The 18,273-nt window shown below is 37.3% G+C and overlaps 1 pseudogene; it reads right to left on the bottom strand.

Moving 5' to 3' along the window:
- Positions 1–16,855: 16,855 nt before the first annotated feature.
- LOC123845462 (glyceraldehyde-3-phosphate dehydrogenase-like) lies at positions 16,856–17,851 on the bottom strand (annotated as a pseudogene).
- Positions 17,852–18,273: the final 422 nt, after the last annotated feature.

Below are 18,273 nucleotides of genomic sequence, written 5' to 3'. Positions count from 1 at the left end.
AAACTCAGGGTTGAAAAAATATTGTTTTTTCTGTGTGGTGTTGGGTTTTTTTTGTCGTTGTTGCTTTAATGGCAGAAATTCTCAGAACCTTTACTATATAAATGTGCATTATGCTTCTTCAAGCAGGAAGCCTGAGAGACCTCATTTTTTAAACTTATTAACCTTAAAACCCTTGTATTTCCCAGGAGCACAAATTAACATCTCAAGGATCACAATTTGGGAAACAGTAGTCCATAGGATAAAGCCAAAAACCTAGCATGACATTAAAGATCCTACACAGCGCCCAAACATACATTTTTATATTTTTTTATGTTTTAAACTGTAAAAATAGTATAATCTCAGTGAATGTGAACAAAAAAATACAGAAAAATAAAATAAAAAGTTTAAAAATTATATATAGCCTCATCCTCCAGATGTAACCAATATTTGATTTCTATTTTATTTCCTTCCAGCCTTTATGTTATAAATGTTTTAACTGCTTGTGATCATATGGCACCCTAAAATTATAAAAACAAACTTTATGTTTATATTTATAAAAAGATAAAAACAAAATATATTATTAATATTTCATTTTTATTTTTACTATGCTATATTTCAAGCAAATAAAATTATACCTACTATTTCAATAAATAAAATGTATCTACCTACTGCATCAGCTTTGCCAGATATTAACATCTTCATATTCATGCCTCAGATTTTTGTTTTCTCAAGAAGAAAGAAAAAAACAGCGTAGAATGGTCAATGCCCCTTGTGTTTCCCTCCCTGATTTTACATCCCTTCCCCGCCTCCCCAAAGATAACCACCACCTTGAATTTATGATTTCCTGGTATACTTTTGTTAACTTTCCTAGATACCATCACATTAACCTCTAAAATCTTGTACTTATTTATATTTTCACAGTAGGGTGTAAGAGTTCCACACTATATCCTCACCAACAAAGGTATAGCCAAACTTTTAAATGATTGACCATTCTTATGGGTATGAAAATATATACTGAGGTTTTATTTTGAATTTTCCTGATGACTTCTGAGGCAGAATATTTTTTCATGTTTCCTGGTCACTTGGGTGTCTGCTTTTGTGAGTTGCCTGTTTATATCCTTTGAATATTGTGGTATTTAAATTCACATGGAATCCCTCAAATCCTACCACTTGCTGGAGAATATTATTAACATTTAGCTGCATTTTTCTTATAGTGTTTTAATACACTTAAATGTTTTATACAGTTAAAGTGAGGAACAGCTGGGAAGAAGGCCTTGGTGACAGAATTTTCCACTGCATTGTTTATAATCTTTTCCAGATTAAATCCCAAGAAAAAGAGTCATTCAATATGTGTTTGAAAAATACAGAACACTGTCTTTCAAGACTTCTGGCACTGTAAATGGCCAGAATATAGATATTTGCTTTACTTTTGTGTAGAATAAAGACAAATCTGTTGTTTAGTCATTTTCTGGGCTTTCTTACTTCATGTTGCACATAGGTAATCCATTGTCAACAAGCACTTGTAGAGAAGAATATCATGAATACCACAAGGGGTTTCACCTGAAAGGGAGTACAGTGGACCAGATGATACAGCTCACAAGTTATAACTGCCACCAAGAAAGTGGAAAAAGTAAGAGCGCAGAGAGAGAAATGCCACAAGGCTAAGCTAAGCCACGTATGCCTTCAGGCTTCAAATTACAAAATCCAATTTATTATTGATTTTAGAATGCAAAGTGTGACTTACTCAACACAATGCCTAGAACTCCTCTTCTTGCTCAGTTTCTTTTTTATCTCCTTCATGGTTTTAGTATATTTTTAAATGATATTTTTAAATAGAAGGATCCCATCAATGAGCAGTTTCTGAGCCTTTGAATAATAGTGAAGGTCTTTCTGTGGCTGTCACACGTGAAAGACAATCTGGATGCTTTTAAAATTCTTGAGTTACAAACTTTCCATCCAAAAGCACTAAGATTTTTCTCAAATTCTGACATTTGCTATTACAGAAAGGTTAAGGTCAGTCTTTGTAGGCAACATTTTTCTTTCTGCCTGGGCAAATGTAGGATTTATTTTTATTCTTCTAATTCAAACATTTTGGCCAGTCATGTTCAGGTGTGTTTCTCTTTTCTTTGATTCTGTCCAGCATACAGTGAATCCTATTCTTGATACTTGTCTTTGGAGGACTGAGAGAGGTTGCTTTTTACTTAACATATGTTTTTGATTATTGCTTCATCTCCAGTTGTGCTTGTTTCCTCCTCTTTAACACCTAAAGTCATTCAGTTTCATCTATAGTCTCTGCTTTGTGGAGTCACAATCTTCTTCATCATTTTCATCTTTTTATCCTTTTTCCTCTGCATTTTGTAAGAGTTCTAGAGCTTGCTCAATGAGTCACTGATTTCATTTTCTATAGTGTCTGAGCTATTTTTTTTTTTTTTTGGTATAGTTGACACACAATGTTACATTAGTTTCAGGTGTACAACATAGTGATTTGAGAAATTTATACATTATCCTATGTTCACCCACCACATATATAGCTAACATCTGTCCCAAAACATTGCTGTTATAATATCATTGACTATATTCCTTGTGCTGTACTTTTTCTTGCTGTGACTTACTCATTCCATAACTGGAAGCCTATGGTTCCCACTCCCCTCCATGCATGTTGCCCATCCCCTCTACCCTCCTTGAAACCATCAGTTTGTTCTCTGTATTTATAGGTCTGCTTCTGCTTTTTGTTAATTTGTTTTATATTCCACTTATGAGTAGAATCATATAGCATTTGTCTTTATCAGTCGGACTTATTTCACTTAGCATACCCTCTAGGTCCATCCATGTTGTCTCAAATGGCAAGATATCATGCTTTTTTATGGTTGAGTAATACTCCATTGTGTGTGTGTGTGTGTGTGTGTGTGTACACATACACCACATCTTCCTTATCCATTTGTCTATTGATGGACACTCAGGTTGTTTCCATATCTAGACTACTGTAAATAATGTTGTAATAAACATAGGGGTGGATGTATCTTTTCAAATTAGTGGGTTTTTTGGAGTTTTTTTTAAGATTTTATTTATTTATTTGAGAGAGGAGAGAGAGAAAGAGCATGAGCAGGAGGGAAGTACAGAGGGCAAAGAAGAAGCAGACTCCCCACTGAGCAGGAAACCTGATGCAGGGCTCGATCCCAGAACCCTGAGATCATGACCTGAGCCGAAGGCAGATGCTTAACCAACTGAGCCACCCAGGCCCCCCTCAAATTAGTGTTTTCATTTTCTTTGGCTAAACACCCAATATTGGATCATATGGTATTTCTATTTTAAATTTTTTTCTATTTTAATTTTAATTCCAGACTGTTTTCCATAGTGGCTATACCAATTTACATTCCCAAAACAGTGTACAGGTGTTCCTTTTTCTCCACATCTTTGTCAACACTTGTTATTTCTTGTCTTTTTGATTTTAGCCATTCTAACAGGTATAAAGTGATTATCTCTTTTTTTTTTTTAAGATTTTATTTATTTATTTGAGAGAGAGAGTATGAGACAGAGAGAACACCTGAGAGGGGATAGGGTCGGAGGACGAAGCAGACTCCCTGCCGAGCAGGAAGCCCGATGCGGGACTCGATCCAGGGACTCCAGGATCATGACCTGAGCCGAAGGCAGTCGCTTAACCAACTGAGCCACCCAGGCGCCCTAAAGTGATTATCTCTTAATCTCTGGTTTTAATTTGCATTTCCCTGATGATTAGTGACATTGAGCATCTTTTCATGTATCTGCCATCTGTATATCTTCTTTGGAAAAATGTCTATTCAGGTCCTCTGCCCATTTTTTAACCAGATTGGCTTTTTGGTGTTGAGTTGTGTAAGGTTTTTTTTATATAGTGTGGATATTAACCCTTACTGGATATATCATTTACAAATATCTTCTCCCATTCAGTAGGTTGTCCTTTTGTTTTGTTAATGGTTTCCTTTGCTGTGCAAAAGTTGTTTATTTTGATGCAGCCCAATAGTTTATTTTTGCTTTTATCTCCCTTGCCTCAGGAGACATACCTAGAAAAAAATGTTGCTATGACCAGTGTCAGAGAAATTACTGCCTGTGTTCTCTTCTAGGATTTTTATGGTTTCAGGTCTCACACTTAGGTCTTTCATCCATTTTGAGGTGTTAAAAGGTGGTCCAGTTTCATTCTTTTACATGTAGCTGTCCACTGTTCCCAATATCATTTACTGAAGAGACTGTCTTTTTCCCATTGTATATTCTTGCCTTCTTTGTCATAGATTAATTGACATATAATTGTGGGTTTATTTCTGGGCTCTCTATTTTGTTCCATTGATCTATGTGTCTATTTTGTATCAGTGCCATATTATTCTTTACTGCGATTCAATTTCATCCTGCAGTTTAGTTTTTGGTGTTCTAAAAATCCTTTCTTCACTCAGAAATCTTTGTTTTTATCTCATCCAATGTCTCTCATTATGACTTTCTAGTACTGTTTCATGGGACAAGATGTCTTGCATTCCACTACTGATGATCCAATTTTCTAAAATTCTCTTCTGTTTACTATAACAAAGCATCCTCTGAGGTATGCTCCTCTTCTAAGTCTTTAGGCTAGTGTTCTCTTCCTTTGCGATGCACAGTTATTAATATTTCCCCATAGTTTATTTTGTTCTTCTGTTTATTTTTCCATCAACAAGGAAAGATCTTTATCGATTTTTCCCCAATAGACAAAAAAAATGTGAATTTTCCTTAATTCCTTTCTTTGTGGACTTGAGTGTAGGCTGAATACCCATCTTAGACCTCAGCTGACATACTCATTGGCAGGTACAGATTCTAGTTTTAACTGCCAGAGTCCGGTGTCTATCACTATTAGCCCCCACTTTACCTAATGACTCTGCTACCTAAGAGGAAAGTGCTCCTCTCCCCCACTGCATGGTATTCTGACTCTATGTTCATTATTTTAAAGACTGACCTCCTGGTTCAGGTCACCAAGTGGAAGAAGGAGTGCATAATGTGAACCGATGTCAGAAATTCCATTTTTATTATTTTGATGGTCAGAGACCTGCAGATGACTGAAATGTCTTCTAAGTGTTTGCTTTGATTTTTTTTTAATGAAATTTTCTTAGCAGGAAATTTTAAGTACATATGTACTGAATTAAAGACTGTGCCATTGAATGATAGGTAGGAAAGTTCTGCTATTCAAACTGATGGTCCCTGGCTTCATCTTATGCCCTCCTTTCAAAAGTTCATGCCTATGTCCACAATAGCCAAACTATGGAAAGAGCCAAGATGTCCATCGACAGATGAATGGATAAAGAAGATGTGGTATATATACACAATGGAATATTATGCAGCCATCAAAAGGAATGAAATCTTGCCAATTGCAATGACGTGGATGGAACTGGAGGGTATTATGCTGAGTGAAATAAGTCAATCAGAGAAAGACATGTATCATATGACCTCACTGATATGAGGAATTCTTAATCTCAGGAAATAAACTGAAGGTTGCTGGAGTGGTGGGGTGTGGGAGGGATGGGGTGGCTGGGTGATAGACACTGGGGAGGGTATGTGCTATGGTGAGCACTGTGAATTGTTTAAGACTGTTGAATCACAGATCTGTACCTCTGAAGCAAATAATACACTATATGTTAAAAAAAAAAAGAAGAAGAAGAAGATAGCAGGAAGGGAAAAATGAAAGGGGGGGAATTCGGAGGGGGAGATGAACCATGAGAGACTATGGACTCTGAGAAATAAACTGAGGGTTCTAGAGGGAAGGGGGGTGGGGGGATGGGTTATCCTGGTGATGAGTATTAAAGAGGGCACATACTGCATGGAGCACTGGGTGTTATACACAAACAATGACTCATGGAACACTACATCAAAAACTAATGATGTAATGTATGGGGATTAACATAACATAATAAAAAAAAGTTCATGCCTATTCCCTAGAAATTAATTTACTTTTATTTATTGTTTATACAGTAATAATATTTTAATAATTATTTTTCAGTATTGTGGAGAGAAGTATCACTTCTATGTCTCAATCAGATCTTAAATATTCCTGGCTTATCCATGAGGGCATAAGGTGTGGCAATCAGGGTTCTTTTGCTGCAATCAATCAATTGCACTTTGGCTGATTTAAGCCAAAGGAAATATGTTGAAAATATTCTAGGAAATCAGAGAGTTGACAGTAAGTTGGAGGCCAAGTTTGAAAGAGACAGGAGAAATGGCAACCTGGAAACCTGGAATCAAGAACTGTAGGAACTAGAGGAATGAACTCAAAGAAGGAAGAGTCTGGCTACCCTCTAAGTTATTAAATTCTGATCATGCACTATCTGCTTGCAACTCTAAGATTCAAACTTCAGGGAGTGAGTGTCCAGTAGGGTTTAGATCACAAGCCTATTCCTTTTATCAGTGAAAGCAAGGCTCCTGATTAGGATCCCACCATATGTAACCCTGAGGGAAAGAGGTAAATCTCCCACAAAAACCAAGGTGGTGGTAAGAAGGAGAAATGGGCCCTGGGGAGCCAAACTCCCGTGAATGTCTATCAAATGAAAATTAGCCTGTACCTTCAGATTTCATCCATATGACCTTATATCTTGTTCATTTAATTTCTTCTCACATCTTAATTAGCTGGATTTTTTTGGCTTTATACCTCAAAATTGATTATCAGCAGAATCAGATGAATCTGAAGTCAAGCACCAGCTGCTCCCCTCACCTAGCTATATGATCTTGGACAAATCACTTAGTTTTTCTAAGCCTCAGTTTCCTAATTTATGATAATTTTTTGGAGAATTTAATAGGGATAATATATATAAGACTCAGAAAATAGTCAATAAATAATCTATTGTTTTAATACTATGGTTATAGTTGTGTAAATTGTTATTATTATCATTAACAATTGACTAATTCATATTGACCTGTTATTCTCTATCTCAACCCAGACAAAACTTCTAAATTAATTCTCTGATACCATCAACCCTCAACAATGGGAAGAGAGAATCCCAATAATCGTTCCCCAAGCATACAAACCTCATCCCCGGTGAGTAATAAGCCAATTGGCCCCTGATTGGTCTACTAAGGGCAGGGCATCCTTTAGGGACTTTTAGTCCCATTCAAGAAATCAAACTATTGAATACAGTCAAAGCAATTATGGATAAACCACCCAGTGACCTGCTTAAAGGACCTTTAATGAAACTTTATGCCTGGGATAGGGACAGTAACTCTGCCCAAGCAGAAAATTAATGTATTGCACTTGAAATATCCATTGACACATTATGGTGTTGTTCACATTTGTTTGTCATAAGTACAGGCAACATGCAAGACAAATTCCAAATATCAATGGAAAAAAATGCAATTAAAATTGTCTAATTGAAAAAACAGGTGGATTTTTCTAAAGTACACATGGAACAGAACATTTTCTAGAACAGATCATATGTTAGGCCACAAAACAAGTCTCAATAGAATCAAGAAGATAAAAATTATATCAAGTATATCTTCTGACCATAATGATATGAATCTAGAAATCAATAACAGAAGGAAATCTGGAGAATGACAAATATGTGGAAATTAAACAACATTATCTTTAATAACAAGTAGATCAAAGGATAAATCAAAGGGAAAATGAAAAAATATCTTGATATAAAACACAAGGGAGGCATAACATACCAAAATTTATGGGATGCAGCAAAAGCAGTTCCAAGAGGAAAGCTTACAGCTATAAACACATACACTAAGAAAAAAGAAAATTCTGAAATAAATAACCTACCATTATACCACAAGGGATTAGAAAAAGAACAAACTAACAAAGTTAGCAGAAGGAAGGAAATAATAAAGATTAGAGCAGAAATAAATAGAGAATAGGAAAGCAATAGAAAAGATTAACAAAACTAAGGGTTGATCCTTTCAAAAGATAAACAAAATTTAAAAACCTTTAAGAAAAAAGAGAAAAGACTAAAATGAATAAAATTATAAATGAAAGAGAAGACATTTCAAATAACTCCACATAAATACAAAGGATCATAAGATACTACTAGGAACAATTATATGCCTACAAATTGGACAACCTAGAAAAAATGGATAAATATTTGGAAACATACAACTACAAAGACTGAAACATGAAGAAGGAGAAAATCTGAACAGACCAAAAATGAGTAAAGAAATGGAATCAGTAATAAAAAATCCTCCCAACGAGGAAAAGTTCAGAACTGGATGGTTTCACTGGTCAATTCTCCCAAACATTTAAGAGAATTAAAACTATTCCTTTCTGAACCCTTCTCCAAAATTGAAAAAGAAACAGTCTCAAAGTCATTTTTATGAGGATAGTTTTACCCTGAAAACACAGCCAGATGAGGACACTATAAGAAAATTACAGGCCAATATCCTTGATGAATATAGTTGCAAAAATTCTCAACAAAATACTAGCAAACCAAATCTGACAGCACATTGAAAATATTATACACTTTGATCAAGTGAGATTCATCCCTAGGATGCAAGGTTACATCAACAATTGTGAATCAATAAATGTGATACATCACATTAATATTATGAAAGATTAAAATCATATGACCATCTCAATAGATGCAGAAAAAGTATTTGACAAAATTCAACATACTTTCATGATAAAGACTCTGAACAAAATTGGGTATAGAAGACTGTACTTCAATATAATAAAGGCCATATATGACAATCCCAGAGCTAACATCATACTCATTGGTGAAACATCGAAAACTTTTCCTGTAAGATCAGGAGCAAGACAAGGGTGCCCACCCTCAGCTTTCCTATTTAACATAGTATTAGAAATCCTAGCCAGAGGGCACCTGGGTGGCTCAGTCATTAAGCGTCTGCCTTCAGCTCAGGTCATGATCTCATGTCCTGGAATGGAGCCCAGCATTGGGCTCCCTGCTCAGCAGGGAGCCTGCTTCTCCCTCTTCTGTTCTCATGCTCTCTCTCTCTCTGTGTCAAATAAATAAATAAAAATCTTAAAAAAAAGAAAAAAAGAAATCCTAGCTAGAGCAATCAGTCAAGAAAAAGAAATAAAAGGCATCCAAATGAGAAAAGAAGAAGTAAAATTATCTGTTTGCAGATGATATGATCTTATATATTGAAAACCCTAGAGGCTCTACCAAAAAAACTTTAGAACTAATAAAAAAATTCAGGAAAGTTACAGAATACACAATCAGCATACAAAAATATGTTGTATTTCTGTATACTAACAACAAGCTTTCCAAAAAAGAAATAAAGAAAACAATCCCATTTACAATAGCATCAAAAACAATAAATTTTACTTAAGAATAAATTTAACCAAAAAGGTGAAAAATCTGTACACCGAAGGCTATAAGACATTAGTGAAAGAAATTGAAAAAGACAAAAATAAATGAAAAGATATCCCATATTCAGGTATCAGAAGAATGAATATTCTTAAATGTCCATACACCCAAAGCCATTTATAGATTCAATGCAATTCCTATCAATATTACAATGGCTTTTTTTTTACAGAAATAAAAAAAAATCCTAAAGTTCATATGGAACCATGAAAGACCCTAAATAGCCAAAGCAATCTTGAGAAAGAAGAATAAAGCTGGAGGCATCACATATCCTGATTTCAAACTATGTTACAAAGTTATAGGAATTAAAAGAGTATGGTGCTGGCATAAAGGCAGAGACATCGACCAATGGCATAGAATCAAGAGTCCAGAAATAAACCCATGCATATCCAGTCGAATAATATTTGAAAAGGGAAACACATTTTTTTCAAGAGGGAAAAATAGTTTCTTCAATAAACAGTACTAAGAAAATAGATTATTCACATGCAAAAAAAATGTAATTGAACCCCTATCTTACACTAATCACAAAAATTAACTCAAAATGGATTAATGACAAACATAAGACTTAAAATTCCTAGAAGAAAACATAGAGGAAAGCTCTTTGACATTGGTCTTGGTAATATTTTTTTTGGATATGACACCAAAAACACAAACAACAGAAGCAAAAATAAACAAGTGGAATCACATCAAACTAAAAAGCTTCTACATAGTAAAAGAAAGCATCAACATAATGAGAAGGCAACCTAAGGAATGAAATTAAATATTTACAAACCACTTATCCAGTCAAGGGTTAATATTCAAAATATACAAGGAACTCATACAACTCAATAGCAAAAAGATCAAATAATCCAATTAATTTGACAACTGGACAAACAACTGGAATAGATATTTTTCTAATATACAAATGGCCAACAGGTAGGTACATGAAAAAGGGGCTTAATCTCACTAATCATCAGAGAAAAGCAAATCAAAACCACAATGAGATATCACCTCCAAACTGTCGGATTACTGTTATCAAAAAGACAAGACATAACAAGTGCTGGAAAGGTTGTGTAGAAAAGGGACTCTGTGAACTACTAGTGGTAACATAAGTTAGTACAACCACTATAGAAAAAGTATGGAGGTTCCTTAGAAAATAAGAAATAAATTACCATATGATTCAGGAATTCCACTTCTGGGTCAACCATATACCCACTGACTTCTAGAACTGTCTGTACCATTTTGGAGGTTGGCCATTGAATTCCTAACTATGGGTGCCACTTGTTTACATGCTGGACTCATGAGACTTATTTCCAAGGAAGGAGATTACAAAACTCTGCTTTTCAAACTTTAATATATATATGAATCACCTATTGATATTGTCAAAATGCAGATTCTGGGCTGGGGCCTGAGATTTTGCATTTCTAAAAAGCTCCAATATGATGTTGAGGCTGCTATCCACAGACCAGAGTTTGAAGTAGCAAAGCTAAAGAGTATTAACAGCGATTCCCACACAGATTTCTAAGCCTAACTGGATAAATTCTCCTGATTTTACTCTCATGACCTCTTACATATAACCTTACTCACAGATACCAAAAGGTCAATGGTGTCTACTGTCATGAAACATTTTCCACAGGTCCTAAAAGAAGCAGAAAGCTAATAATCCAGGATAATTATATCTTCAGTTCATATGGGCATCACTCAAGAGCATGTTTTAAAATGCAGATTACCTGCACTACCATCCCTCAAGAATTTGGCTTCATGATGCCTGAAATTTGCATTTTAATATGCCGCCCGTGTCCAAGATGGCACATGGACAATCCTTTGAGAAATACTAAGTGATTATGTTGGTATTGTTGCCTGAGGTAGTATAGTTAGGGTATAGACTATGCTGCTATAACAAAAATAACCCAAAACACATGGCTTAAATAAGATAGATGGCAGTATCTCCTTCATCTGCCAATCCAAAGAATAATTCCAAGCTGACATGGCAGCTCTGTGTCATAATGCTAGCATACTCCAGACGCCTACTATCTTGTTGCTCTGACATCTCTTAAGATGTTGTCTCTGACTGCATTTTCAAATCTGAGTCACTACCACATCTGTAGTCCAGCCCACAGGAAGGAGAAAAAGAAAAACTAAAGGGCAAGCTATTTTCTTTTTTTCCCTGGTTATTTGGTTTATGCTTTTTTGAAGTATACTTTATATACATTAAACTGCACATATTTAAGGTATGCAATTTGAAAAGTTTTGTTGTATTTGTAACAAGCAAAATGTCCATACACAGGTGAGTGAATACGCCATTTCTTTTAAGCAGTGGAGGCAGATTGTACACACATTAAGCATTGATGATAAACTAGTCGAAAGTCCACATCTAAGTGGCAAAGGAGGCTGGGTAACATTGTCTCAAACTGGGCACCATATGCAAAGCTGTACCTCTAGTTCTACAGAGGAGAGAACAGACTTTGTGGGACAGCCAGCAACCCACAACTCCTGGCAAACCTTCTGTATGCCTTAAAACTCAGGTCAGGTATCTCCTTCAGGAGGCCTCTTCTGACCCTCAGGCTGAGTTAAGTTATGCCTTCTTTGCTCACTGAAAAACCACTGCTCATGAATCTCACTATACCTGGGATGTCAAGTTATTGAAATGACTTCTTTGTGTCTTCATCTATGTGTTCCCTTTTGGAATGTGTCTAGTTGCTCTCTGTCAACAAATGACAAAAGTGGACTAACCTGGTATATTTATGAAGGTTGATAATGACTGACATTTCTTCTTTAATATTAATAATACCAATCACTTATTTAACAGGTGCCCACTATGTGCCAAACACCATTCAAGGCCCCTTAAATGTATTACCTCTTCCCTTCTTCACAAAAATTCTGTGAATTATTATTATCCCTACTTTGTTTATGAGGAAACCATGGCTTAGGGGTTACAAAACTTGCCCCAGTTTCAGAGCTAATGGGAACCATAAGCAGAATTTAACTTACCTGTCTGATCCAAGCCTATTCTATTTCTACCTGAGCAGGCCTCTTCTCCATTGTCATTATTATGATGATCAGTCTCCCTAAAAATGCACACCACCCATAATTTAAGGATTTTTTTAGCATGTTTATATACACCATTACTTACCCTGGAAGAAAATGTTTAGTCTCCTTTTTCATCTGCATGCCATAAAAAACTACCTGTAAGGTATTGCTCATATAAACTAAGAGCTAACCTGATTTAAAACCAGAATCTCAATGTCTTAAAAGAACCCAAATTAACCCAAGATCTGCCTTATAGCCTAGTTCACCAATGGAAAAATGGAAACACAAAGACACAAAATGACTGCTGGAGTCAAATAAGGCATTGGCTCAATTAGGCTCAGGCTTCCTGTTCCCAGGGAGGCAACATGTGTTTGGAAAGAGTATGGACCATGCTGCAAGATTCAGATACTGATGCTGCCATTTGAGTACGTGACCTCAGGCAAGTTTTCTACCCTCTTTGAAGCTGTTTCCTCATTTGTAAATGAAATAAAGATACCTACCTTGTAGATATGTTGTGACTACTGGAGATGAATTATGGAATTTATATATAGTGCCTGGCAGAGTGAGTGCTAATTAAATGTTAGTTCTCTCTCTCCATCACAGGCTAGCTTTTTTCTGGAGCACATATTGCCTTCTATAGGGCGATGGTCTTTTACCCTTCTTGACACCCACATAAATTTCACATTGTAGAAATCTAGAGCTGGGTGCACATGAAGCAGAGTCCATTCTAAAGGTTTTTTTTTTTTTTTTAATTTAAAGGAAGAAAAAGTAAAAAGTGCTGAGCCAATATTTCTACTATTCAATCATTAAATATTAATCGATGTCAATGCATTTGAGGGAGCCTTTAGCTGTGACAGGTGAATTGAAAGTAGAAATTCTGATTTAACGAGGCCTCCTGGCCGCTTCAGCAAAATGTCAGGGTGCAGGGTGTGGTGGAGAATAATTAACTGATAAATAACATTCCAAAAAAGATCAGTAACTATGAAATTGAAGACAAAGACAAGGCTTCTCTTATTTTCTCCAAAACATTTTTTCTCATGGGATCTCTCAGTCCTTTCTGAATCAACCCTGATTCAGTACCCCCTAAGTCGGAATGCCCTTAACTGTTTTGTTTAGACTGGGCTATGAAATGATTAGGCTGTTGAAATGATGAATTAGGGAGCACTGCAGGATTTTTCACAGTCTCTCTGAACAATGCCCCATATCACATTTACACTGACAGGCTGTATTTTTATATTTGACATGTGAGAGGAACATGGAAAATAACACACTGACAGCGCCTTAGATACCAGTCATACATCTTCCTAACACAGATTGATGGGTGGAAAAGAATATTATTTAGTGAGCCCTTCTTAAGCTCTCCAAGGAAAATATATAGATCCACCAGTGGATTGACTTGAAACTCATATTAACATTCCTTACGAGCAAGAAAGAGAAAAACAACCACCATCCATTTCTGCACTAGCAAACAGATCAGAAAAATTAGCAGAAACCAATCCTGTACCTGTACATTTCTCACTGATGGGTCATGCTTTGCTTCTCCCCCGCCTGGCAATCTGAGTCAGTGGAATTTCTCCATTGGGGCACATTGGTCTTTCCAATTTCAAACCAAAGGTGAAAGATAAGCTGGTAGGAAAATTGAAGCCACAGCTTTAGCTGCTCAGGGAACCAACCTGAAACAGAAAAAAAACTGAGAAGGAGTAGCCCAGGCTAACCACATGCCTATGGAGAGACCTAAAGAACCATGTGGGATTGTGGCTGCCATGTATTAGGAGACATAGAATAAGAGAAGGAAAAGAAAAAGAAAACAAAAAACAAAAAACATGCCCCTTATAGTGGATGCTGTAATCTCCCTCCAGGAAGGCAGGATTTATTGCCATAGTTGCTGGGAATGCGGCTGGTGACCACTGTCTCAGCAGCCAGTCCTCTTCAGGAGGTCCCTCTGCTAAAGAGAGCTGTCTCATCAAAAAGTATGCTGTCTCATGGAGCCACCCACATCAGGTGACTGGTCAATACAGAAGTATAAGGGCCTACCCTCTGATCCCCAAAAGGAACAACAATGGAAATTCATCCCAGGTTCAGAGCCCCATGAGTTAGCTAAGTTAGCCCCTTGCATTGAGACTCCATCACAGTCTAAACTCACCCTATGCCCAGTCCTACTTCCTTCCATTTGCTTATGCAGGTATCAATCTCATAAGCATTTCATCATTCCCTGCACGTTAATCTCTATCTCAGAGTCTGTTTCCAGGAGTACCCAATACTCCCTTCATTTCCCACTTCCATAATGTACCATGTAACTTAAATACCCCAATGAATAAAATCCTATGATACTTTCAGAAATGTGTATGTATAATCAACCAAATCATTTTGAAACCCAAGTCACAGTCATTCCAATTCTCAAGATGGAACATAAAAACAGAAAAAGACAAGCACCATCTTTGGAAGGACCTGCCACTCTAAGTTTCAAGCTCTCTCTTTAGTTTAATGGCTTTTTGTTTCTTTGTTTTTCATTATATGCTTAAACTAAGGCAAAAGCAGGTAAAGAAACACATCTAGGAATTCTAGTACCAAAACAGAAATAGGTGAGAGAAATCTTTCTCCTGTTGTAGATGATACTAAAAAGTCATAGGGATGCCTGAGTGGCTCAGTCAGTTGAGCATCCAACTTTTGATTTCGGCTCAGGTCATGATCTCAGTGTCGTGAAACTGTGCCCAGTGTCAGGCTCTGGGCTCAGCATGGAGTCTGCCTGAGATTCTCTCTCTTCCTTTCCCTCTCCCCCTCCCTCCCCCGACCCCCCACCCCACTTTGCCTCTCTTTAAAAAGCCAAGAACCTGAGATCTGGATCACTGATTCTTAGGATCACAGAGTACCTGGCACTCTTGTTTCTGAGCAAACAATGGGATATGAAGACTTTCAACTAACAGTTTACTGATTTTGAAGTAGAGGCAAAGGGAACCAGAGACATATTTAGAATCTCACAGTAAGTTTTAGTATTCGGCTCTAAGAGTACCAAGTCATTGGTTGCCTGTGGCTTCATCTACTTTCCCTAGTTTTTTCCTCTCTGTTCTCCATTTGTTTCCTTTGCTTCTGCTTCTTCCTCTTTGGTTCCTTTTCCCATTTCCTCTCCTTCCCACTTCATTGGGCTTTTTTTATTGACTGGAGCTTCAATAGTGGTTGCATCACACAGATTGCTTTTTCCACAGTAAAGCCCTGATTTGGAAGGGAGAAAGAACTTTTCATCTCTGTGTGCAAATGTGATTCAAATATGGTGAACTAATTTATTCTGTAAAACTTAATTAAAACCAATAAAAAAAAAAAAAAGGAGACAGCTCTGGAGGGAGCAGTAACTCCCTTGGCAGGACCTGGGCGAGATGCATTCAGTTGGGACCTTTTAAATCTTAGCATTTGATTTGGCACCATGATTTTCAGAGGACTTGGTTTGATTTTATATGCTACTAAAATGCTTTTAAGTATTTAATGGTTTACTCCAATGGGGGAAAGTTTTGTTAGGTTTTCTCTAAAGTTTCCCACAGGAAAGCCTTGGTTTTTTATTTGTGACTGGAATATTTTGTGGCTTTAGAAATAACCAGGAAAATAAAAAAAATGCTACTTTTGAAGTTTTCCAGATGTACATAAGTATATTTTCATATATCTTACATCACATCCCTCATTTTGAAGTGATTTTGTCTGAAACTATGAATAAATGAGGTCAGAGTGGAACTTGCGGAATAGTGACTTCATGCTTAGATCCCCATTACACTTTAAGCTTCTTGATTATAGAACTCTGTCTTAAACACTATTTCTGTGCTTCACACCAAACAGAGAAATAGAGTACACACTGATAGATGGATGGATGGATAGATGGGTGGAAGGAGGGAAGGAAGGAAGGAAGGAAGGAAGGAAGTCCTAAACAAATCAATCCATGAATCCTAAAGTGTTGGGATACATTTGTCTATATTCTTCCTGCTGAAATTGGAGTTAAAGGGAGAGGTTGGAGCTGCTCCACTAGCCACACTTAAGAGTAGAGGAAGACTACTAAGCATGGAATCTCAATGAAATCTCATACCTAGCACCAAATTTTGCCAAGGCAGATACTCAATAAATATTGGATAAATTGAATGGGGTGAAACATTTTGATCAAAGTTTGCCTCAAGGACACTGCAAGAGGAGTGCCAATGGTGATTATTTCCAGTGTTTTATTATGAAAATTTCCAAACTATAGAAAAGTTTAAATAATTTTTCATGGAATACCTCTATATCTATGACCTGGATTCTACCATTAACATCTCACTTGATTTATCACATAACTATCTATCCATCCCTATATTCATCCAACAACTCACGTTATTTTTTTGGCTGGATACAGTATATTCTGTTGATGGTACATGACAATGTAGGGCTCCCCAAACCCCTCCCCTTCTTCAAAGGGTCTGGGATGGAAATTGTGTAGAGGTTGGGAGATTCCCAGTGTCTTGGGGGATAAGTTGGGGCAAGGACTCCCCAGCTGCTAAGGAATTCTCTCTTCCTCTTTCTATTGCTGGGGTTGGTGGTCCAGGGAACTCTCACTCCTTAGAGGCCATGTGGACTATAAGGTCCGCCACCCAGTTGCCATAGCCAAATTAATTGTCATACCAGGAAATGAGCTTGACAAAGTGGTCATTGAGAGCAAAACCAGCTCCGGCATTAAAAGTGGAAGAGCAGGTGTCATTGTTAAAGTTGCAAGAGACAACCTGGCCCTCAGTGTAGCCCAGGGTGCACTTGAGGGGCCCTCTGATGCCTTCTTCAGCACCTTTGTGATGTTATTGTATTTGGCAGCTTTCTCCATGAAGCAGGTTAGATCCACGACTGACATATTGGGGATGGGGACACAGAAGGCCATGCCAGTGAGCTTCCCATTCAGCTCAGGGATGATCTTGCTACAGCCTTCGTGGCTCCAGTAGAAGCAGGATGATGTTCTGGGCAGCCCCTTGGTCATAATGCCACAGGTTCCCAGAGAGGCCATCCACATCTTCTGGGTGACAGTGATGGCATAGACTGAGGTCATGGGTCTCTCCATGATGTCAGATTTGTCATGGATGACCTTTGCCAGAGGGGCCAAGCAGTTGGTGGTGCAGGAGGCATTGCTGACAATATTGAGGGAGTTGTAATACTTATGGCTCACAACCATCACAAACAAAGGGGCATCAGCAGAAGTTGGCAGAGATGATGACCCTCTTGGCCCCACCCTTCAAGTGAGCACCAGCCTTCTCCATGGTGGTGAAGACTCCAGTGGGCTCCACAACATAGTCAGCAAGAGCATCACCCTATTTGACATTGGCAGAAACTGATTCCTGGAAGATAGCGATAGGCTTTCCATTGATGACAAGTTTCCTGTTCTCAACCTTGACAATGCCATTGAATTTGCTGTGGGTGGAATCATACTGGAACATGTAGACCATGTAGTTGAGGTCAATGAAAGGGTCACTTATGGTGACAATATCCACTTTGCCAGAGCTAAAAGCAGCCCTGGTGACCAGGTGACCAATACAGCCAGATTGGTTCACTCCAACCTTCACCATCATGTCTCGGGGACATGCCTGGCACTGCACCAGAAGATGTAGCTATCTGTGGAATGGAGAGGAGCAGAAAGCTAACTCATATTATTTTTTATGCATTTCAAATTAAATTGCAGGCATTGGTAACTTTCTCCATAAATACTTTGGGTACATATCATTAGAATTCAATATTTGTTTCAAGTCTTTTCCTTTGAAATAAAATGATCATTCTAAATTGTGACAATTGCAAACACCTGTGTAACATAAATCCTTATCAAGATTAGCATCACCCCCAGAAAATTTAGCAGTGGAGATTTGGAAGTCTTTGAAATAATTTCTTTACCTCTTTACCCAGAAAGAGACTGAGAATAACCTAAAGAGTTTAAAATTTGATAGGAACTGTCCACCCTCACAAACTGCTTCAGATCTCACATCATTAAAAAGTT

The sequence above is a fragment of the Mirounga angustirostris genome, unplaced genomic scaffold (genome assembly GCF_029215605.1).
Source record: "Mirounga angustirostris isolate CCGP_5_RB_7025 unplaced genomic scaffold, mMirAng1.0.hap1 SCAF_6, whole genome shotgun sequence".
NCBI classification, from domain to species: Eukaryota; Metazoa; Chordata; class Mammalia; order Carnivora; family Phocidae; genus Mirounga; species Mirounga angustirostris.
The sequence above is the reverse complement of the archived record's forward strand: the minus strand, read 5'-3'. Positions and strand labels throughout refer to the sequence as shown.